This window comes from Talpa europaea (genome assembly GCF_964194135.1).
Source record: "Talpa europaea genome assembly, chromosome: 8".
Taxonomy (NCBI): Eukaryota; Metazoa; Chordata; class Mammalia; order Eulipotyphla; family Talpidae; genus Talpa; species Talpa europaea.
This window is the reverse complement of record NC_140075.1, coordinates 13,627,982-13,651,842: the sequence shown is the minus strand read 5'-3', so window position 1 is coordinate 13,651,842 and position 23,861 is coordinate 13,627,982.

Below are 23,861 nucleotides of genomic sequence, written 5' to 3'. Positions count from 1 at the left end.
TATCAGATAAAACAGATTTCAGACTAAAAAAGATAAAAAGAGACCCCTGTGGTCATTACATTATGATCAAGGGGATAATGCTTCAAGAAGAAATAACACTCATTAACATATATACACCAAACGAAGGAGCACCAAAATATATCAGACAACTATTGTCATCTCTGAAAACAGACATCAGAGAAAACACATACGTAGTGGGAGACTTCAACACACCACTAACAACAATGGATAGATCAACGAGACAAAAAATAAGTAAAGACACTAAAGCTCTAAATAAGGACCTAGAGCGCTTTGGCTTAACAGACATCTATAGAACACTAAACCCAAAAATAACAGTGTACATATTTTCCTCAAGCGCTCACGGATCATTCTCCAGGATCGATCACATACTGGGACACAAGACAAACATCAACAGATACACCAACACCAAGATCGAAATCATACCAACCATTTTTTCTGACCATAAAGGCATCAAACTAGAAATAAACCATAAAAAGAAGGCAAGGAACTCTCCTATCTCTTGGAGATTGAAAACCACACTACTGGAAGACCACTGGACTAATGAGGTCATCAAAGAAGAAATTAAAAAATTCTTTGAATTGGGCCTCCCCAGTGGCACAGCGGTTGAGCGCTGGGTTGTGAAGCTGCCCGCGGCCTCTGCGGCACTAGTTCGATCCCCGGCTGCTCCCCGGCCAGCGGAGGAGGGTCCCACATGGTGCACAGACCTCTCCTGCCGCCTGCTGCTCCCCTCAACAGTGTACTTCTGTCCTTCTACCTGCTCTGCTACCCGCTCTGGCTCTGGTGAATTCTCTCACCCTCCCACACTTCTGACTGTACTCAGTGCTGGTATAAATAAATAAATGAATGAATAAATAAAATAAATCATTAAAAAAATATTTGAATTGAATGACAATGAGGACACCAATTTCCTAAATGTATGGGATGCAGCAAAAGCATTGATAAGAGGAGAATATATAGCAATAGAGGCTCACATCAAGAAACAAGAAAGAACACAAAGAAACAACCTAATTTTGAAGCTCAAAGATCTAGAAAAATAACACCAAAAAAACCCCAAAACCAGTAGAAGAAACGAAATAATAAAAACCAAAGCAGAAATAAATGAAATTGAAACTAAAAAAAACATCCAAAAGATCAATGAAACCAAGAGCTGGTTTTTCAAAAATATCAATAAAATAGACAAACCCCTAGCCAGGCTCACAAAGGAAAAAAGGGAGAAAGCACAAATAAACAGGATCATAAATGAAAGAGGATAAATCACAACGGACACAGCAGAAATCAAAAGAATACTATGAAGAGTTATATGGAAACAAGTTCAACAATCTAGAGGAGATGGACAAATTCCTCCAACTCTACAATCACACAAAGCTAGATAAAGAAGTAGAACACCTAAACAGACCAATTACAAGCAGCAAATTTGAAATGATAATAAAAAACCTCCCCAAAAACAAAAGCCCAGGACCTGATGGATTTACAAATGAATTCTACCAAACATTCAGAGACAAATTAGTGCCTATCCTTCAAAAAATCTTCCAAAAAAATTGAGAAGGAAGGGACAATACCAAACACGTTCTATGAAGCCAACATTACAATATTACCAAAAACGAACAAGGACAAGACAAAAAAGGATCTGGGGGCACATTGGATAGACGGCACCAATGGTCAGATCAGATCCAATCAGGTAGCCCAGTCCGGAGACACCTGAATTCTCAGACTGAAAACACTATCAGTGACACCTCCTGTAGTTAGGTGTCTAGTCCTGGAAAGGCCTTGCTGGAAATCAGCATGCAAACTCTATATCAGGTGTTACATCTGCAGCATGTTTAGGAAGACCCCTCCCTAACTTCCAGCTCCCCCAGCACAGCAGCCAGGTGCAATGGGGCATGACCAGCTCCATTGCAGAAGGGGCTCCTTGCACCAGAGTGGTTTTGGGTACATGCCAGTCAGGTTTGAACCTGGCCAGTGCCATTTAAAGACAGCACAGCCTGCCTGCCTGGCTCTTCTGCAGAGCCCACTGTTGGCACAAGACCACACAACCTCAGGATAGATAGGGTTTCACATGCTTGTAGGGGTTCTGTTTTAAAGAAGATGTGACATTGTAAAAGGAGCAGTCAGATTTTATCTCACACAGGAGCCAATCAAATGTTGAAATGGTGTCAGTTTTGAAGATGCACCAATCCAATATGAAAGGGGTTTAACACTGCAGGAAGTGTAAGCTGGGACAGTAGCTGGTTTCATGTGTTGAAAGAGAGACTCCATTTGGACACTCATTTACTGAGACCTTCATTCATCAAAACCTTCATTCTTTGCAGACCTTTACACCTGATCTCTCCTTGGAAACACTGCTTGACATTTGCTTCCTCCTCTAACTCTGCTCCCACATTTCCTGTTGACTGGTGTCCCTGGCCTATGTGTAGCATCTCTGGAAAAGCTGTAAATTGGTGCCTGGTACTCTAACACCACTCGTGAATAGAGCTGTCTCCTGTCGGCCTATGTTTGGCAACTTTAAAGAGTGTAACACCGATGCCTGATCTTCCACATCCCCGCCTGCTCACTGGCACTGCAGGCATGTGCACCACCACCTCTAATCAGTAGCTTCTGATCTTCCAGCACCACTGCTCACTGCCGCCCCTTCCTCCAGAATTCCTGACACAACCTCTTGGTGCAGTTGCATCTGACACTGTCCAGTCCAGCCTTCAGATTTCTGCCTCAGCACCTCCTAGTAAAACAATGTGGCTGCTTGCACTGGGAGTGGCAAATAGTGAAAAGATTGTGTTCTCTGCTGCTTTCAGAGCAGGCTACACATACTGGGACAGTGGGGTGGGAAATCACTGTTGCCACTCATTCTCCAGGCACCTTTGCTTAGGCAGCAGGCTGCAGGAAAGCCTCTAGGGCCCCTCTGACTTTAGGGACCTTGCATCCCTGTTGCACTGTGACTACCTCCAGCTGCCACCGTGAGTCGGGTCCTGGTTCATCACTTATTGGTGTGCACTACCTCCAGGCTCTGATTGACAGGACGGGGCCATCCTGCATAAGCAGCTTTTGGTTGGGACTACTGGACGCTGTGCGCACTCTTTGGGGTAGGACAGCCAGACATCCGTGGCCTTAAAAATTTTCATTTTCCCCAATTCCCCCTCATTGCACCTTGAGACTGACTTGTGTCTTGCAGCTGTGAGCACATAGATCAGACCCACAGACTGTGTCATCCCCTCAGCTTTGCATGGTTTCACATGGACACACAGTCTTGACTGTGCTGTGAGCAGCACTGCTTAATGACACTGACTTGGAGGGCCGAGGAAAGCTACACTCACATTCTTCTTCTTCTTCTTCTTCTTTTTTTTTTTTTAAATCACATTATTCTTTTTTTTTTCTTTTTTCTTCAAAGATCTATTTATTCATTTATACAAGCACTGGGCACAGCCAGAAGTGCGGGATGGTGAGAGAACACACCAGAGCCAGAGCGGGGAACAGAACAGGCCGAAGGACCGAAGTACACTGCTGAGGGGAGCAGCGGGTGGCAAGAGAGGTCTGCGCACCATGTGGGAGCCCCGTCCAGCAGCCGAGATTGAACTGGTGCTGCAGAGGCTGAGGGCAGCCTTGCAACCCAATGCTCAACCGCTGTGCCACCGGGGAGGCCCTATACTCTCATTCTTGACTCAGAGTGGCAATAAGCAATGTTATTATTTGCGCTTCTAAGTAAGGGGGTGATTTGTTTCACTTAGTAGATGTATATATCAAATACAGCTGTGTTAACTGAAAATCACATCCTGCTTGAAGCACCCCGACAGTGTATGCTTTACTCAGAAGCACTGCCAAGGGCCAGATGTCTCTTCCACAGGGCTCCCAGTGACTCCTCTGAGGCACTGCTCACCACGGCTTCAATTTCAGGTTGAACCAAGTCTCTTCCAAGGCTGAATTAGGTCTTCTGAGACCAGAAAGCTCCCAAGGGATTCCTGAGTCCTCTTAGTAAAGAGGGCCATCTCCCATTTGCACTAAAGAACACAAGCCATCTTGGTGGCTAATAAATTATTATCGGTATTTGATTCACAGAAGCCTTATCAGGTTTGTGTCTGAGGGGCGAAATCGAAAACACAGGAAGTAAAAATCCTAGTCAGGATGCCTAACCCTGCATAAAACACCCTGATGCTCAGCAGGAACTTGGAAATAATGGGGTCCAGAGGGCCTGCTCCACAGTGTGAGCTGAAAAAACAGGACAATCATTCTTGATGTGCCCCCAGAAGAGAACATGGGGAAAGTTCTCCTGATACAAACAGCTAAACTAACTCCTGACATAAGGTTCTTTGCAGAGAAAAAATGGACATTCCAGACAGCAGTAGTACATTCTGGAAAAAGCTGAAGGAATATGTAGTTTAGTACAACTGAATAAATAGTTACAGAGAAGGTATGATTACTAAGAGAGAATAGAATCAGACTGTAAAACCCTTGATGGTCATGCTAAGACAAAGGGGCTGCTTCTAAAGACAATAAGAGGGGCCTCCCTGGTGGCGCAGCGGTTGAGCGCTGGGTTGCTAAGCTGCCCTCAGCCTCTGCAGCGCTGATTCGATTCTGGGCTTCTCCCTGGTCGCCTGTGAGGGTCCCACATGGCGCACAGACCTCTCCTGCTGCCGGCAGCTCCCCTCAGCAGTGTACTTCGGTCCTTCTGCCTGCTCTGTTCCCCGCTCTGGCTGTGGTGAATTCTCTCACCCTCCCGCACTTCTGACTTTACCCAGTGCTTGTATAAATAAAGAAATAAGTAAATAAATAAATAAATAAATAAATAAATAGATAGATAGATATTTAAAAAATAAAGACAATAATAAAAGGACCTCGGGCTTCCATATGGAGATTCTCATTAGAGTGGAGCAAGCCTGGAGACAAAACGATGAGTGAGGAAGCTGCATAGAAATCAGTTTGGGAGTTGGGAGGGAGATATATGAGTTGAGATTTCCCTGCTCGGGAATATCTTAGCATGGGTATCCAGGAGGCAGGTGTAAAAAGGTCAGATCAGGACTGGAGGTTGAGTTGGAAGTCACAAGTGTGTAGGTAATGTCATGTGGATGAGATGATCTAGTACTGTGTGCAAAGTTAGACAAGACAAGGGCTGATGGGGGAGCCCTATGAAGTATTTATAAAATGAAGAAGAGAAATAGAACCCACAATGGAAAAAAAAATCATAAGCAGGGGATTAAGGAATAGAAAATCAGAACATTTTATAGTTTCCAAGTCATATTCCAAATGAGCAAAATAGACAGGAAATCGCCATTTTTTTTCTAGACATCTCTACCAATTTGGAAGGCACTCTGAGAAACTCTCAAGAATATACAGCAAGCAAAAGTTCAATCGAGATTAAATCCTCTTCACAATTGCAGTAAAAGGGCCTTCCCTCACGGCACAAATAATTAAATCTCAGCATTATGAAGTTGTTTGCAGCACGGAGTTAAATCCCTGGCCAGGGAGCGGCTCACATGGCGCGGCAGATCTCTCCTGTCTCCCCTGCTGCTCCCCTCAGCAGTGTATTTCAGTCAATCTGCCTGTTCTATTCCCCGCTCTGTCTCTGGTGAATCCTCTCATCTCCCACAACTCGGGCCTGTACCCCTGCTCTTGTATGCATAAATAAATAAATCTTAAAAATAAGAGAACACTATGTGCATAATTTTGACCAAAAAAAATATCCACAAGTTACACATATCAAAAAGCAAGAAGCAACAAGTGTTGGTGGGGATATGGAGTCAAAAGAACAATTTTCCACTGTTGCTGAAGGTAGTCTGGTGTCGCTCCTATGGAAAACAGTATGGAGTTTTCTCAAAAGACTAAAAGTGGATCTGCCACGTGACCCAATAATCCTACCGCTACCTAGGTTTCTACCACCGAAATACAAAAACACTAATTTGAAAGGAAACTTGCTCTCCCAAGTTTATTGCTGCACTATTTACAATAGACAAGATGTAGGGACAATTTAAGTGCCCAATCAGATAAATGGATCAAGAAGATGCGATGTGTATACACAATGTAATACTACTCAGCAATGAAAAAGATAAACTCTTGCCATTTACAGCAACACGGATGGAACTAAAAGGCATTATGCGGAGTGAAATAAGTCACTAGGAAAAAGACAATACCAGGTCCATCACTTGTACGTGGACTATAGAGAAACCAAATAAAGTGTCACGTAACATCAAACTTTAATACTAATCCTTGCCCACTGGTCACAGAACTCAGGTCCCCAAGGGGAAGAAGAATGGGGAGGTGTGAGAAAGACGCGGGAGAAATCACAATGGCTATGGGGGCAGACCGCGGGTGCTTTTGCCGTGGGTGAACTTTGGTGACTGCACATAGGGCACAGAGACCTTAAAAAATACTAACACTGGTGGAAACCCCTCTTACTCAATTACATTTTAAAATATTATTTTTTTATTGACTCCTTGAACAAAAATAACATATAGGTTAAGGGAGAAAGTATTTTGAGTGGGAATTGCAGAAGGGACATACACCCAGAAGTAACATAAATCCCAAATAAATAATTAAACAGTACACCTCAAACAACCTGAGAAATAAAACAAAGAATAACTAAAATAAATAAAAGAATGGAATTGTTTAAATTGGAGCAGAAATAAAAGAAACACAAGTCAAAAAGCCAAAACAAAGATCCATGAAGTAAGAGTTACTTCTTCAATAAACACCATTGATAAATCTTTAGCTAGGCTAACAATGGAAGCAAGAGAAAATGTATGATAGAATTAGAAAAAAATGGAAATTACTACAGCTAGCAGAGAAATATAAAGGTCATGAGAGCACTATGACTGACTATGCTAGCAAATTCAATATTTTTTTTCTTTTTTTAAAGATTTATTTATTTATGCTTATAATGACTGGGGTACAGGCCGGAGGTGTGGGAGGGTGAGAGGATTCACCAGAGACAGAGTGGGGAGTAGAACAAGCAGACTGACGAAATACACCACTGAGGGGAGCAGCAGGCAAGACAGGAGAGGCCTGCCCCGCCATGGGGGTAGCTCCGAGGACAGTGGGGATCATACAGGCACTGCAGAGGCTGAGGACAGCTTCACAGTGTTTCACACAACTGCCTGCGCCAACAGAGAGGCCCTGTATAGGTCTTTCATCACTTTCATTAGGTTCATTCCCAAGTATTTGATTTTTTTCTTTCAGTTATATAAGGGATGCTTTTCTTGATTTCTTCTTCTGCAGACTGTTTGTGTATAGTAAGGCTACTGATTTTTGTGTGATTTTGAATCCTGCCACTTTATGAACTGGTTGATTATTTATTTTTATTTTTTTAATAGAGGCATGTTTTTATTCATTTATTTATTTGTTTGTTTGTTTGTTTTGTTTATACAAGCACAGGGTACAGTCAGAAGTGTGGGAGGGTGAGAGAATTCACTGAACCAGAGTGAGGAGCAGAGCAGGCAGAAGGACCGAAGTACACTGCTGAGGGGAGCAGCGGGCAGCAGGAGAGGTCTGCGCACCATGTGGGACTCTCCTCTGGTGGCAGGGGAGCAGCCGGGGATCTAACTGGTGCCACGGAGGCTGCGGGCAGCTTCGCAACCCAGCGCTCAACCGCTGCGCCACCGGGGAGGCCCTGGTTGATTATTTTGAGATAGTTTTTCTGTAGAGTTTTTAGGGTTCTCGGTGTATATTATCAAATTGTCTGCAAATAGTGATAGTTTTGCTTCTTCTTTCCCCATCTGCATTCCTTGTATGTTTAGACATAGGTATTGACAATGATTTGGACTGTGAGACACTTCTAAAATTAAGCCTACAGATTAAAATACAGGAAAAAAAAAACCTCAATGTAAACCTTTATGTATGTATGTATAATGATGTAAACCTTTATGACATCACATGTGACATTTGTCATTTGAAGTACTTTGAAATATTGCTTCAAACAAAGTTTCCCTAGTCAAACTGTATCTATTTCCTGATGGAGAGTGAGAAAATGTTCCCATGTAAAAAGGCAAGGGGGCGGTCAAAATGTACTGTTCTTTAGAATGTTCTTGTTTTAGGACTGGCTTGGGTCAGTCAACAGCATTCTTCCCATAAGCAAAACTGTGTCAGGAGCTCAAGACACAGGAGGAAATACCATTCTAGCATGAAATTCTGAAAACATGTTAGTATGATTTAGGTGCAGATGACACTGTGAAGGGAGGAGAGGATGTGGTTCAGGAAGAAGTGTGCAGCACCTGTCTGCAAGGCGGTCAGAAGTGACATGTGGGTTGGAGGAAAGCAAGGTCAGAGAGCTGGTAGGCGCATCTGGGGATTCTGCAAGAACAAGAGCAAATGCCCCAGGTGGCAACAGGATGTGGCAGAAAGAAGGACACCCAAATATCCCAAAATAGATGACAGGATCAAGAAGATGTGGTGCATATACACAATGGAATATGACTCCGCAATCAAAAAAGATAAACACATGCAATTTGCAGCAACATGGATGGAGCTGGAAGGGGTCATGCTTGGGCAAAATAAGCCAGAAAGAAAAAGAAAAACACCTGATGGTCCTACTCATAGCAGGAATTTAGAAAACCTAAATAAGGGACCAGGAAAATATTAATTATAATAAGGTAAAAATCACAATCAACAGCAACTACAAGCCAGAGACACACTACCATGCGGGGGTGGAGGGAGTAGGATCAAACAAGGGGGTTGGGAATTGTACGGGGACTATAACCAAGGTGAAAATGCATACATTGGCAAAAATGAAAAATGATGTAAAAATACATAAAATTAAAGACAAAAAAGAAGGGCAGCTCACCCAGCAGGGCTGGACAGGGAGGGGAGGCGGGTGGGGGCAGGGCTGAGGCCAGCAGGACAGGGAAGCCTGTGCAAAGGGGTTTGGGGGAAGTGTCAAGCCCAGCAGGGCCACGGGAAGGCGTGAGGCCAGCGAGCGGATGATCTGATTGATGCTCTCGCTGTTCCCTGGGTGCGGGGGAGGTTGAAGGAAGGGGAGGAACCAGTGCGGGGCCGCAGCCCTGGCCCGTGACGCGCAGCATCCCAGGCTGGTGGGGGCATTGTGGGTTCTCAGAGGCGAGAGGGATGCGGAGCCTCCGTGGGGTTGGCAGCCCCTGAGGCTGAGGCGGGTGTGGACACAGGCGGCCAAAGATCGCGGACTCCCCCGAGGCGGCCGTGGAGGTTGGGGAGAAAGAAGGGAACAGGCCCGCGAGTCCACCCCCGACACGGGAGAGGCCGCGACCTCTCCCTTGCGGCAGCTGGGAGCAGCGGTGGTCGCAGGAGCAGCAGCACGGCCTCTCCCGGCCGCTGCTGGGTCAGGTCCCTGGGGGGCGGAACCAAGAGAACCTGCCCTGGGCGTCCTGTCCCCCGAGAGGATGACACCCTCCGCCCTCCAGGCCTGGGACACGTGGTGCTGGGGCCACCGGGCCCGACCCCCGAGCCCAGGCTCTGAGCCTCGGGGCTCGGGCCGTGCCCCAGGCTGCTCAGGGGAGACCTGGTCCTCAGCGGATGCTGTGCGTGAGTAATCAGGGTTGGCCTGGCGGGGGGAACCTGCAGCCTGAGCAGCCGCGCACCCCACTGCTCACGCGAACCCACCACTTCCAGGAGCCAGGCAGTACCCCGAGGGGCGCAGGGCCACAGCGTCTGGACCTGGCCTTTGCCAACCTCTGTTCCCCGACCCCGAGTTCTAGCATGAAGCAGATTTATTTTAAATAGTCTTTTTTTTAACATATATTTATACAGGAACCGGGGTACAGGCCAGAGTTGTGAGGGTGAGAGGATTCACCAGAAACAGAGCAGGGTGCAGAACAGGCCGACTGACGAAATACACTGCTGAAGGGCGCAGCGGGGGGGAAAGGAGAGGTCTGCTCGCCTGCCTGGCGGGCCGGGAATCGAACCAGTGCTGCAGAGGTTCGGACAGCTCCACAGAGCTGCACTCAACCCGCTGCGCCAACGGGAGCCCCAGACGCAGATATTTCCAAGCCAGAAATCTCGGGGGGAGCTGACCAGCCCCAGCTGCCCCCAGTCCCGGCTGAGTCAGGTCAGGGGGTGTCCCCACAGCGCTGGGGGCGGGGAGGACACCCTCTCCAGGGCCCGCTTTACAGCCTCTGCCGCCCTGGGAGCCGACCTGGCCTCGGCCTGCGAGGACGCCGAGGGGCACACACAGCTCGTGGGCCAAACGGGGGGACCATGTCCCAGAGAGTTTTCAATGTCTGGGTGTGAAGAGCAGACTCTGCCGCGTCTCATGCTCCCAACATGGTGTCATTTATTGTGCCCATGGATGTGTCGCGTCATGTGAGACGCATCAGGGTTTGAGGGGGACGGTGCGGAGAGACCCTAAAAGCCGAAACCTGGGACAGGTGCTCGCGACAGAGGAAACGGCCTCGCCAGCGCCCCGCGGGCTTCTGGATCGGGGTGGATTCCAGTCTCCAGGGCGTCTGTCCACACACCTCTTGGAGGTTGCTGTGCCGTGAAGGCTGAATTGCCCCCGGGATGCCCTCTGCCGGGGGCGTGGCCTCTGCTCTGTCGCCACAGAGAGCTCTGTGACATCATCCACGGAGCCTACGTAAGCCTCCGCGTGGCCCGCCGCGGTGTAGGTAGAGCGAGGAGTGTTGGGATCGTGACGGTGGACTCGGAGGGAGAGGTGTGTTGGTGGATTGGATTGCTTTTGCTTTGGTTATTTCTTATTCAGTTATTTTAGCTATTTTAGTTATTTTATTTAATTGTTTTTTTCATTTTCCTTTATTGTTTTATTATTTGCTTATTTTATTCCTTTTATTTTTTGTTTTTATTTTTTTTAATTTTTTTTAATTGCCCCCATTTTCCCTTGTGTTATTTTTGCATGTGTTGTTATTTTTGTTGTCTTTTTTTTTAATTTTACTTGTTAGTTTGTAATTGTTTGCTTGTGGTTTGTTTGTCTGTGTTCTTGTTAACTTGAGTTGTTTTTTTTTATTTTTTAAATATGTATATTTGTTAATTTTTAGGTTGTGTGTTTTCATTTTTGAGAGCGTAGTTAGTAATAGTATCCTAGTTAGGTTAGCATAGTTAGTATTTCTGGTAAAGGTAAGTTAGTGTCCTTAGTGTTTTGGTAGAGGAGTCAGCGCCGGGAGCATTTAGTTAGTTTCGGGGATCCTTTTCACGTACTACTAGCCTAGAGCTAGTAGTGAACTTGTTAATCGGGTAGCGGAGCTAGTGCCGAGGGCTCTAGCCAGCCAGGGCCTGCGAGTGTAGGAGCGGGTCCGCCCTCACTGCCTTGATGTGCCTGTCTGCCCAGGGAATGGCCCTGAGACAGTATGTGATGCTCGGCAAGCTGCGGGAGGGCGGCTACGGCAAGGTCAAGATGGCGCTGCACCTGCCAACGGGCACGGAGTTGGCCATAAAGGTCATCACCAATTCCGGCACACCTCAGAGGTTCCTGCTCCGCGAGGTGGCCTGCATGAAAGTCCTTTGGCACCCAAACATTCTCCAGCTCTTCCAGGTGGTGGACAACGAGGATGAGGTGCTGCTGGTCCTGGAGTGCACTCAGGGGGGCGACCCACAGGACTACCTGTGCAGGTGCGGGCACCTGGGGGAGATGGAGGCACGCCACATCTTCCAGCAGATCCTCACCGTGCTCAGCCACTGCTATGCCCGGGGCGTGGTGCACCGGGACCTGAAGCCAGAGAACCTGCTCCTGGACCAGCACCGAAACATAAAACTGGCAGACTTCGGCTCAGTGCCCAGTTCTCTGGGACAGCGCTGCTCAAGACCACCTGCGGCAGCCCGCAGTTTGTGGCCCACGAGATCCTCCATCACCAGGAGTACAGTGGCCCCGCGGCATACATCTGGAGCCTGGGAGTGGTCCTCTACGACATGGTCACCGGGGAGCTGCCCTTCAAGGGCAACAGCCTCGGGGAGCTGCGGGCCAGGGTGCTGTGCGGCGTCTACAACGAGCCGTACTACCTATCCCAGTAGTGCCCGTGATCTGCTAAGGAAAATGATGATGCTCAACCCCCAGAGCCACAGCACCCTGGACAGCATCATCCAGCACCCCTGGGTGGGGCTGCCCAACAGACTCCCGCCTTGCCCCAAGCCGACCCCAGGCCAGCACAAGGCCGAGATGGAAGCCATGGTCTGCCTGGGGTTCCGGAAGGAGGTCATCGACAGGGCGCTTTTGGAGGGCAGGTATGACCCTGTGATGTGGTCCTACCTCATGCTGCTTTCCAGGCAGTGGGTGGGCAAGGAGGGGCCGTGCCCGACCATCTTCCCCAAGCTCCTCAGTCCCAATGGGGCCCACTGTGACCCAATACCAGAGGACCACCGGCAGCCTGAGTTCTCGGGGCGGGAAATCTTGCGGGTGGGACTGTCCCCGAAGCAGGACACCCAGAAGCCCACCACCACCTCTGGGCCAGGCATCCCGCAGAAGGATGCCAGCCTGCAGAGTTCTGTCTCTGGCTCAGGGCCCCTGCTGCCAGACACCTGGAAGCCCAGCATGGCCTCCAGGTCAGGGCCTGTGCTGCGGGAGGCCTGGGGGCTCAACACCACATCACTGGCAGGCCCCCTACAGGAGGAAGCCCTGCAGCCCAGCACCACCTTGCTAGGCCCCCAGCTGGAGGGGGTCCAGGAAAGCATTAGGAAGACCTCCAGCCCAGTCCCCCAGCTCTCCAGCACCACCCGAATACCCTCAAGGAGGAGCCCCTGTTCAGCCCACTCCCTGCAGCGACACTGGGCTATGAACACCATTCCCAATCCACCCTTCAGTCCAGCGGAGGCTACAAGGCCAGAGCTCGTTGAATCCTTAATAGGATTTTAAAATGTTGCATTTTCTGTCCACCCTTCGGAAGAAAACACAAGAGCAGAGTTCACCCTGTTGGGGATTAGATGGTCACCAGCACCTCCCTAGAATTCACTTCCCCGATCCAGGGCAGCCACTCAGTGGCCATAGTGAAAGGAGAACACCAGCGGAGGCTGAGCCCTGGAGAGGGTTCAGGGACTGGGCCCAGCCAGAGGGGCCAGGAGCAGCATGAGAACGCAGGCGTGGAGCACAGATGTCCGCAAGCACAGCAGTCCCAGGAGCAGAGCAGATGAAGGGCAGGGAGGGCAACGGGTCTGGTGAATCACCTGAGGGGAACAGAGCAGAGGAAGGGGGGAGAGGAGGGCTTAGGGCAGCTGAGCAGGTGCAGGGCCCGGGATGGGAGTGGAGCTGTGCGGGCTGAGCCCCCAGAGTCCCCAGGGCCTTGCTTCCCCATCTTAGGCTCTATCCTGTGAGGGCCCTGCTGGTGGCTCCTGGGCACCCAGACGGCGCAGACGAGGCAGTAGCTCTTCGGGCTGACCAGCGCTGTTATGGACTGACATACACGGTAGGAAGTCCCCCTCTACTGAGCCACTTTTCACAACGGAGATTCCAACTTTGAGAATTGCTTACCCGCCAGTGAGTGGCGCCTCGATAGGGCCTCCTGGTTTCCATCTGCATTTTGTCGCATCTGTGTCCATGCAGCACTTCCTGGGGGGTGTCACTAAGGAAAGAGCCTCCTCCGTGCTTGGGCTTTACTGGCTCTGCTCTTCCCACGCAGGTCCCAGAGGGCACGAGGAGGCGGCCGCCGTGGGCACACTAGTTCCCACTGCAGGGACACCTCCAGGTGACCTGCTCTGCCTGCGGGGCCCTGGGGCATGGAGGCATCTGGATGTTCTTTCTCTGCCTGGAGGAGACAGTCTGAAATGGATTGTTTAGTTAAAATGTGTACCCCAGGACTCATTAAAATGGTGTATGAAACTGACCACGTTTGCTTCCCGTTTTATGACTGCACCCACACTTCCAACACATCGGACACCAGAGACCTAAATTTCCTTTAACATTTTTGTATCAGCAGTGAAAAGTTTAGAAAATTTAGAAAATTTTGGAAAGCATTTAGAAAATTTTAGAAAAGTGAGAGGGGTCACATGGTAATAAGACAGCGAGACAGGAGTGTGAAGCAGAGCTAATTGTGAGTATGGAATTAGGTATTTGCACTCTTTCCTTTAGGTGTATGTGCATGTCTTGCACTGTGTGCAAGTGTGTGCATATTAGTCTACATGAGTGTGGCTTGTGTGTGCATCTATAGGTATGAAGTATTTATGTACCTTCTACCATCAGAAAAACACTCACAGCTGTAGAGAATTCGTACGGTGTCTTCAAAAATAGGGCCTCCCGGAGGGCCCAGCGGGTTGAGCCCAGCACTGAGGGAAGTGCTGAATCTCCAAAGTCCCCAGTGTGGCTTGTGTCCCCGAGTCCACATCTGTAGGGGGTTTAATTCTGCTCCAGTATAACTGTAGATGCAGGTCAGTTAATGTTTTCCCAGTTTCTTGCCATTGGTCCCTGCTCCTGGTGTGTGCCCTGGTCACCCATTTCTCTTTCAGGGGCATCGATGTTGTCCTGCACAGTGTTGTGAGTTTATGGCGGCGGTGAGCCCTGTGTCTTCACTCTGCCTCCGTATTGCGCCTTCTGCATAACACAATTCATTTTTGAGACCATAATTACTTTGTAAACCAAAACAACTAAATATAATAAAAAGATAATAACACTGAAAAACTAGAGATGTTAAAAAAATCACATCCAGTGATTTGTATTGAAATTATTGAAAAATTATATACATCATGGCTAAGTGTGGTTCATTCCTGTAATACAAGACCAGTTCAACACTTACATATCAAGTAATATAACAGTTTACATTAACAGTGCATAAGAAAAAAATATATTACTGTATCAACAGACATAAAAACACTCAATATATTTCAACACATATTCAAAATTAAAAAAAGTAAATTCAAAAACCCAGAATTTAAGGGGCTTTTCCTTAAACTAAATAAATGTATAAAAGAAAACATGTAACTAACATTACACTTAAAGATGAGCCACCAAATAGATTTCCTCTTCAGATGGAGAAAAAGGTCATTTTGTCCTGTGCCACTACAACAATTCAGAACTGTGGGGCTGTCCTAACTAATATGATAAGTAAAAGAAAAGAAAAGCTATAAAGGGAATACATATTGATATGAAAACCACTAGAAATCTTAAAAAATCTCAGAAATAATTAGCAATTATAGGAAGGTTGCAGGGTATGTGGTCAATATACGAAAGTTTATTAGTTTCCCCATAAGCAACACAAACAACTGGGATATAAAATTAAAGAAACATTATCTATTATAAAATACTACCCCAAATGAAATACCTAAGCAGGGCCTCCCCAGGTGGCGCAGTGGTTGAGCGCTGGGCTGTGAAGCTGCCCGAATTCTCTCCAGCACTGGTTCCATCCCCAGCCACCAACAAGTTTCCCACATAGCACAGACCTCTCCTTCCGACCGCTGCTCCCCTCAGCAGCGTACTTCGTCAGTCTGCCTGTTCTGATCCCTGCTCTGTCTCTGGTGAATTCTCTCATCCTCCCATGCTTCTGAATGTAGCCAGTGCTTGTATAAATAAAAAATAAATAAAAAAATATTTAAAAATAAATAAATAATAAAAAATGAAAAAAATAAATATCTAAGCATAAATCTAACAAAATTTGCAGGAGACCTATACACAGAAAGCCAACAACACTCATAAAATGGACCTAGATACAGACCTAAACCTTATTTAAAAATGAACAAATGCAAATTGAATGATAAACATGAAAGTAAAATGCAATACTATAAAACTTCTCGAATATGACATAATAATACAAATAGATGTGACTTTGGATTTGCTAATAACTTTTTAGGTAAAACACTAGAAGCATGACCTATGAAATAATAAACAGACCTTTGCACTTTATTAAAAGTTTATGCTCTGCAAAAATGATGTTAAAAACACAAGTAACTTATTGGGAAAATACTAAGATAGCTGCATTTACCAACATGCATTTGTCAAAACCCATAGAACTCACAGCACTAAGAATGACCCTTGGTCTACCTACATTTTAAAGAATCATTTTGCAAGTTTGGGGATACCAGAATGTGACACAGACGATGACAATAGAATGTAACTGTATTATACTGTATGACACATGCCTACAGAAAGAGATTTTGGAAAAGGTGCTGTAGACTCAAAAAGAAGGAAATGATTCGATGGTTTGCACTGCTGGAAATGTCCTTTCCACACTGGCAAGGCTGCCTGGGACAATAAAGTCATCAAGACAATAACTTTGTTTGCTCTGAAGAGATCCTCTGGTGAGAAGCAAAGAAAATGTCCAGAAAGTCCACAGTCCTATCGTGTTTATAAGTTGCTAGACGAAGGAACATGAGCTAATGACCTGAGGGACGAGCATGTCTTTGAGGGCACTTGTCAAAATAAGAGATTCCTATAGCCTTTGGTCCTTACATCTTCCCCCACACAGGTAACTCTGACTGATTCGACTGTAAAATCAAATCTGGACTTGCTATTGGCTTTTAAATTGGGGGTTGGAGTCATAGACCTGTCAGAACATTTCTGCAGGTCCAACATAACATGTGCAATATGATTCATCCCTAGAAGACATTGAGTTGATTGGTTAAACTGTTAACCCAGCCTACCTGATGTACAAGGACTCTGCTGTCCCCTGCCATCAAGGTGCTGGTGTCCTAGGTAAGAAGACACATCATCAAGGATTTATAGACACTAAAGTTTGTCTTTGACAAACTTTGTTTGGTTTCTTTTTATTCCACAGAAAAGTAACATCATCCAGTATTTATCTTTGCCCTTCTGGCTTATTTTGCATGGCATAATAGCTTCCATTTCCATCCATGTTGCCATAAATGGTGTGAATTTATCTTTTTTTATTGTAGAGTAGTATTCCATTGTGTGTGTGTGTGTGTGTGTGTGCGTATGATATGTATACACCACTTTATCTCTTCCATATGGCCACTGAGAATTCTTTCATTTGATTCCTCTTTTCCTTTAAAAAAACTCCATTTTGGGGAGGAAGTCCACTCATCTCTGCTAAGCAGACAAGTATAGGTTTTTGCACCTGAGGGGGGAAATTCTATACTCCCAAAACACTAACAAAAATGTAAACCAATGGTGCTTCTATAATAAAAATTAAAAAGATGACACATCATCAACATCACTAAGCTGGCAGTGTGGTGGATAGCTTGACGATTAACAGTATGGAGAAGAAATAAGCAAGGAAGAAGAAAGGCCATATTATCTTAAATCAAGACTTCAGGGAAAGCCTCTCTGAAAGCAAGGAAATAAAAGCAGGGGGACCAGCAGGGGCAAGCCTTGGGTGGTAGTGTGCTTGCAGTCTTTGAGGGGCAGAACTATGGCCTGAAGAACAATGTTTTCTCAAATCTACAGGCCCTGGCGTGGCTCTTTTGGGATGTGTGAGGGGCCCTAAGTGCTTAAAATGCATTCAGCTTTAAATGAGGACTGCACCAGAGATGGTGATTATATAACCCCACCCAGTCCAGCATCCATTAAGTCAGGGCTAATTAGCACACTTCCTTTTCCAGCTGTGCCCTCAAATCTCCACTAACATCAAGTGCTGGCACCCACTGTCACCTACAGATTCAAGGTAATAGACCTCATCTCTTCTACAACATGATGGGTTTCCTAAAGCAATTGAATCATTTCCCAGGACTGCCTTGGGCAAAGTGGGACACAGAAATGGAGCTTGAATTAGAATGGGGGTGAGGAAGGGGAAGCTGGGCTACAGGTGAAACATCAGAACAAGACTTTGACAGACAACTTCATGCTTCCAAGGAGAGCCTGCTCCAGGTGGACTCAGGACACCAAACGCTCAGTAGATAATGAATGTCCCTCCACCAAAACATCTGTGCTCTCTAGGTCTAGACACACCCGTGAGACTCTCACATTTTTGTGTCTGCATTATGTTCTGTGACTGACACCACATGGTCACCCTGCTTGCAGTTTTATTATACTAAGAAATCACAGCCTTCCATTGCATAACACTGATTTTATTGAAGAACAAATCTGCCCTGTTTGTTTACATTCTGGACACTGATAAAATAGAATAATGATTTCAGTTAGTATCTTGAGTGAGTCAAATTTATAATTTATCACCACTTTATATGGTCCAAAAATGAAAGAAGTGGACGACTGTGGACAGTATGAAATGACAGCTTAATTGTTAGGAAAATAAAACCCAGAGCCAGAGAGTTAAAGGCTTTCCTACTGATGTTAAAATTGTTTTCAGAGAGGACAGACATGCAGCATTTGATGCCAAGGAACACAAGTAAGAACGTCCTGGTGCATAGGGCAGAGAAATAGCCTTTATATGTACATTTAGAACTACTGAAAAAGTGCCCATTATTTCTGTAAAGGGCTCATACAAGTAGTACAGACTTGAGTGGGGTAGTGCAAATCCAGGAATCAAGGGTCCCTGTAATTTCATCTGTCACTCACTCCTGATGCTTTTATATGAGTTTCCCCAAAGCACATTGGATTTCAGATCATCTCTGCCTTGTACTCTGGGGTCAGTTTTTCTCTCTTAATGATACATGTGTTAGATTGATACTGATCAGTATAGATGAGATGAGTGAATGGGACATAATGCACTTAACAAACATGTATGATTCCTTCTACAAGCCCAGCACAGCAGGTGCTCAGTACAGGAGACAAAACCTGGAAGACACGGCCTTGCCTTGTACATATTAGAGTCCAGGGAGGGCAAAGAGTAATCTGCCCCTGAGATGCATAAATGTCACCCAGAGGACAGATATTGTCTACCAGGACAGGATCAGACCACAAGTCAGTATTGTCTGTGGTCTTAGAGAGTTTTTTTTTTTTAGATTTATTTATTTATGCATACAAGAGCTGGGGTACAGGCCAGCGATGCAGGGGTTGTGGGCGGTGAGAGGATCCACCAGAGACAGAGTGAGAAACAGAACAGGTGGATTGACTGAAATACACCACTGAGGGGAACAGCTTAGACTGAGACAGGAGAGGTCTGCCATGACATGTGGGTATCTCCCTGGAAGGGATTGAACGTGAGCTGCAGCGGCTGCAGACAGCTTCATAGGTTGCATCTAACCCCTTGTGCCACCAGGGAGGCCCCATTACAGGGTTTTTAAAATTGAATTTAAATGCCCAAGTAAGAAATCTCTTTATTTATTTTCCATTTTTTTTTAAGATTTTTTTTTCATTTATACAAGCACTGGGTATAGTCAAAAGCGCAGGAGGCTGAGAGGATTCACCAGAGACAGAGTGGGGAACAGAACAGGAAGACTGACAAAATACACTGCTGAGGGGAGCAGTGGGGAGACAGGAGAGGTCTGCAGAGTCATGTGGGACCCTTGCCGGCCAGCCAGGATGGAACCCGCACTGCAGAGGCTGCGGACAGATTCACAATGCAGCACTCAACTGCCTATGCCACCAGGGAGGCCCTCTTAATCTAATTTAAATATCAACTATATTCATAGACCACAAATTCCCCTTTTTAAAGTGTACAATTCAGTGGGTTTTAGGAACTCATAGTTGTAGAACTGTCACCACAACTTAATGTTAGGACATATTCATGAACTTCTGAGGTAATGAAACTTAACCCAATAACAAATCCTCCCTGTGTCCCTCCCTCTCTAGTACATGAAAAATCACCCATCTGTTTTCTGTATCTGTGGAGTTATTTGTCTACTACAGACAATTCATGTAAATGCAGTCACACAATAGGTATTATTTGTGACTGGCTGCTTTCACTTATTCTATTTTCAAGGTTCATGCATGCTGTGCAATGTATGGATCAGTACTTCATTCCTTTTCCTTGCTAGATAACATTCCATAGCATAAGTTAGCATATATTTGTTCTGTATACCATTTGTAGCACAGATCTTCGAAAACCCTGGCAGTTTCCCAAGTGATGAGCATGACCTTATGGCATAAAATACATAAAAGAATAGAGGCAATGTGCTCCCGGATCTCAACCTCAGAAATGCATTCAGGGACTCACTCTAATGGCACAGAAACAAAAACAAAAATAAACAAGTGGATTAATTCTGGCGCAAGGGGTTAAGCACAGCACTATGAAGCTGTCTGTAGCCTCTGCAGCAGGAGTTTGATTCCTGCCGAGCCAGGGAGCTACCCACATGGCACAGCAGACCTCTCCTGCTGTATGCACTGCTCTCCTCAACAATGTGTTACATCAGTCTGCCTGTTCTGTTCCCCGCTCTGTCTCTGGTGAATCCTGTCACCTCCCACACCTCTGGCCTGTACCACAGTTCTTGTATGCATAAATAAATACATCTTTAAAGATACAAACTGAAAAACCTTTGCACAGATAAATATTCACAGAACAATTAGTGACTGATAGAAAATATTTGCACAGCACATATCCAAAAACAAGTTAATTCCCAAATATAAAGATTTCATCCAACTGAACAACTTTAAACAACAGTTAAAAATGGATAAAAGAGCAAAAAATGGTTTTTCCAAAGAACACATGTGGTCCATGCCATATGAAAAAATGCTCATTACTCTTTAGGGAAATGAAAATCTGAACCACAGTGTGGTATCACTTCACACCTGTGAAAATGAATTCTATTCAAAAGACTGGAACAAAGAGTCAGCAAGGTTGTAGAGAAAGAGGAACACTCCCTCAATCCTCCTGGGCATGTGAATTATTACATCCTCTATGAAAAATGCATGTCTTAAGGTTCCTTAAAAATAAAAATAAATACCATAAGATCCAGAAATACCACTTCTATGAATTTTTCCAGAGAATATATAAACACTAATATGAAAATATTTATGCACTTCTATGTTCATGGCGGCGTTACTCACAATAACCAAATCATGGTCTCAACCTAAATATCCATTGACAAATAACTAGATAAAGAAACTATGGTTTATATGCACAGTTGAAACTAATCAGCTATTATAAAAGATGAATCATTGCCTTTTGATACATGTTAATGGAACTTGAGGTGACTATGCTAAGGGAAATAAGTAAAAAAAGACAATTACTGAATAGTTTTGCTCATTTGTGGAATGCAAAGAAACCAAGAAAATAAATGGGCATAAGACACAGAAATAATCTTAGACTATGAAAACTATGGTGGTTACCAGAGGGGAAAGGGCAGGGGAGGGGAGAAGGGTAGATGGCATGAACTGATGTGGTTGTGGCACTGGGGCTGGGGCTGTTCGTGTGCAAATGTGCATATGTCTAGGTATAAAGCTGAATTCTTGAAATTTTATAGTTATGTATTTACATTTATTTACATAAATGTTAGATCAAATTTACAAATAACATAAATTATACAAACTAAATCACATATACCAAATCTTCTCCATTTATTGTTTTCTACTTTTATTGCAATGTGATTCCTTTACTTTTATGGACCTTTGTTATATTGCCTATCATTTGATCTAGTCTAGAGAATGCTGTATGTGAACTTGAAAAGAATGCATATTCTATTCTTGTTTGGTGGGGTGGTCTTAGGCTATCTTTTGTGTCTAGTTGGCATACAGTGCTGTAAAATCTTATATTTCCTTGCTCACGATTTTTCTATTTTATCTATTCATTATAGAAATTAATTACTATATTATTGAAGTTGTCAATGGTTGTTGTTAAATTATTAACTTCTGTTAAATTCTGTCAGTTTTTGTTTCATGTTCTTTGAGGCACTGTTGTTAGGTAAATGATATATTATGCTTTTAATCATTTTGTATCTTTGATACATTGATTCTTTTTTTTTCTAAAATGTTCTTTTTTGTCTTAGTAATATTTTTTGTCTTTAATATATTTTGATAGTGTTAACTTATCCACTCGTGCTCTTTCATTTATTGTTTAGATGATGTGACTGTTGACTTTTACTTGAAACCTATTTGTGTGTTTGCAACTAAAGTGTGGGCCTTGTAGACAGTATGTAGTTCATCATGTTTTACCCATTTTAAATGTTTGTCTCTCTTCATTGGTGCATTTAACCCATTTTTATTCAATAATATTACTGATAAAGTAGAATTGGCATCTGGCATTTAAATATTTCTTATATGTCATGTATTTTTTTCTTTCTTCATTTGTCCATTATTGCATGCTTCTATGTTATATTAGCCATCCAGTGTACCATTTTAATTATTTTGTTTTTAATTACATATTTGGGATATTTTTATTGACTCATTTGGGGATTAAATTAATCTTAATTTATAATTAGTAATTATAAATATATAATTGGTAGTAATTGAAGTTGCTACCAACTTAATTTCAATAGTACACAAAAACCTCATTCTAATATAGTTCCCCTCTACCCTTTCATAGAGTCTCACAAAAAGCAACTTTATACAGTTTTGCACCTGTTCACATAAGTCAGTATCATCTGATTTTAAAATGTGAAAATAAGCATTAATAATACCTTTAAGTCTGCTATGTGTATCCCTTTCTGGAGGTCTTTATTTCTTTTTGTAATTAATTTCTATTTTACATACACAATAATATAATAATATATAGTTTACATCACTGTTCATTTTTGTACAGTGTAGGCTTTCTCCTCTCATATGTACTCACCATCATATTCCCACCATCAGTTCATGTGGACAGAACATATTGGCTAGTGTTCTTTCATTTGAACCTAAAAGACTCCCTTCACTAATTTTTTGAAGATTTATTTATTTATTTATACAAGATCCCGGGTACAGACCAGATGTGTGTGACTGTGAGAGGATTCCCCAGAGACAGAGTAGGGAGCAGAACAGTCAGGTTGACAGAAATACACCGCAGAGGGGAGCAGCAGGCGAAACAGGAGAGGTTGGCTGCACCATGTGGGTAGCCACCTGGCCAGGGATCGAACTCCTGCAGCAGAGGCTGTGGATAGCGTGATAGGTTGCATCTTAACCCCTTGTGACACCAGGGAGGACCCTCCCTTTTGTATTTTTATACAAGTATGTTATTGTATTCAACTCCAAAATTTCCATTGTATAATTCATGTTTCTTTCTTTATATTCTCTGGTAAGATATAACTTTCACACTTTCCCTTTACTCTAGATATGAGTTTTTAGGACTTTGAAATATTTAAAATAGCTAATTTAAAGTATGTGTCTAGTAAGAACAATGTCTGCACTTCCTCACAGAAAATTTCACTTCTTTTTTTCATGGCTTTGGGACATACTTTCTTTTTGTCTATAATATTGTTGTTGTAATTCTGTTGTTGTTGAATACTGTACATTTTAGTGCTGAATATTGTACCTTTTCAGTATCTTTATTCCATCTTTGGACTGGGGAATACAACTGACCCTAGGGGAGGCCCCATGTGTCCCAGCCCCATATGCTATCATGCCCAGTTCCCGGCCCCAATGAGACTCAAAGCAAATTCCCAGCATCAAACTAAACCCCCAAGAACTCAGCTGCCATGCTCACCAAACAGTAAATGTCATAGCAGTGGGAGATGAAGACCTTCACACAGCAAATGTTCCACTACAGCAGAGCAAATCAAAAGCATATAATGGGAAGAAAGGAAAATACAAATGGCCATGCAAGTCTTCAGGGGAAAATGGCACCACAGAAAGAAAACTAATATCCAGAGCCAAGTCACAGGAGATGGAAGAGTTTTTCTTCCTATCAGACATAGAATTTAAAAGTACAATAAGAAAATTAAATAATTGGAACAATAAAATGGATACTCAGAAAATCAGTTTAGATATTTAAGATCTCTAGAAACGCAAATTAATGGCATGAGAAACACAATGAACAGAAGATCAAAATTAAAACTCTAAAAAGAAAATAACAGAAATGCAAAAAGGAGAGAGAGCAATGGGGGAGATAAAAAATTCTGGAGAAACCAAGGAAAAATGACAAACCAAATGGAAGAATGAATCAGTGAGTTCAAAGATGCAAATGTGGAAAGAACAAAATAGATAAAGAGAACTGAAAGAGAAAAAAAATGAGAATTCAAAGAATAGAAACATCAAAATGATAGGCATAACAGGAGAGAGAGAACAGAGAAATGAAAAACTATTTAAAGAAATAATA